This window comes from Meleagris gallopavo, chromosome Z (genome assembly GCF_000146605.3).
Source record: "Meleagris gallopavo isolate NT-WF06-2002-E0010 breed Aviagen turkey brand Nicholas breeding stock chromosome Z, Turkey_5.1, whole genome shotgun sequence".
Lineage (NCBI taxonomy): Eukaryota > Metazoa > Chordata > Aves > Galliformes > Phasianidae > Meleagris > Meleagris gallopavo.
Window position 1 is genome coordinate 65329538 of NC_015041.2, and position 1540 is coordinate 65331077.

Consider the following 1540-nt stretch of genomic DNA (forward strand, 5'->3'; position numbering starts at 1 on the left):
AAAAAAAGAAAAAAAAAAGTAAGAGAATTTAACAGTAAGATGACAAGAGGTAACTGCTACAAACAGAATGTAAAAAGCTAATTTGCTTGTACAGCTGCACACTTTGATTTTGCAATGGTACGTAGTTAGTTTAGTCTCAGCTACTCAATTCCTCATTTTGTATCCCCACAAATAGCTGACTAGGTAAAAAACACTGATCTGTAACTTTGAGGATTATAGTTAAATTTCTGCGCTGATTTCAAGTTAACAGTCATAAAAATTTCATACAATCTTTGCTATTTGGACAGAACACAGTATTTTAATTATTTCCTGTTCTTGGATAGCAGATATATCCTGATAGAGTATTTTAACACTACATGTACTCTTAGTTCATTACTTCTTTTGGCTTCATCCACTCTAGAGCAAGGGCTGTATTCCTTTTCTGAGTATGTCTCACTGAAATTCCTATACCCTGCACCTAGTGTTTAGTCTTAAGACAGATATCAATGCTTGTAAATTTTGCAGTTATATGTGATATAATGAGAACTTAGAAGCATATTTGTTTCAGATTAGCAAGAGACAGTCATACAAAGAAGCAAAGTCAGCAGAAGGAAGAGCACATCTCTAGCTTTTGGCAACCAAATGCTCCATTACTGGCAGTGAAGAAATTTCTGTCTACCCTTAGCATACTGCTTTAGAGACTAAAATAAGCCAGGACTTGTTGGATTCCTTTAGCTTTACCTAATATTGGTAGTGGCCAGATCAAACCTGATTATAAAGCTATTTTCTTAGACTTCAATTGGCTTGTAGAGGTTCAGCTACAGTATAGGTGATCCTTTGTTTGACAAGCAGTTAAAATCAAAGTTTGAGTTAACTCTTAACTATCTGGAGTCCCAGCGCTGTGCTCCAATCTGTTCCTGCAATGGTGAACTGTCTGTAGGGAAACCCTGAAGTAACCCATATCTCAACTTCTATACTATATATTTAGGTAGCAAATCTAGCCTAAGATTGTCAATGCGCATTTTGCCACTGATTTTGTTTATGGTGTGGATTCCACAGGTTGTTACATCATCAGGATCATTTTAATGAATTTTCAAAGATACATGACGTTAGGTAACCTTCATACTGTACTTTCAGCACTCTGTGTTTTACCATATCAAACATCTCCATTGATATGCCTAAACGGTCCTGAAAAAATAGGGGAACAAATTTTATACATTCTTGCTAGGCACGGAGCAACTATTGCAAATTATTATCAACAGTACAGAACATCATATCAGGAAGATGAACAACTAGCCTTTAAAGATGCTACATTTGATACATCGGAAGAGTAGCTGAATGACATAGCCAAATGATAAATTATGAATTCCAGGAATGTAAACGTTAACATAACATATTCAAAGGGGAAATTGAGTTGCTTAAGTGGATCAGGGAACAACTGAATTTCTGTGTTGTTTTTTTGTTGTTGTTGTTGAAGTAAATAGACATCCCAATTTCTATCTGTACTAATGATTTCTGTGGCCCCAAAAGACAGGAGTTCTTTCTTTCTTTTTATTTATTT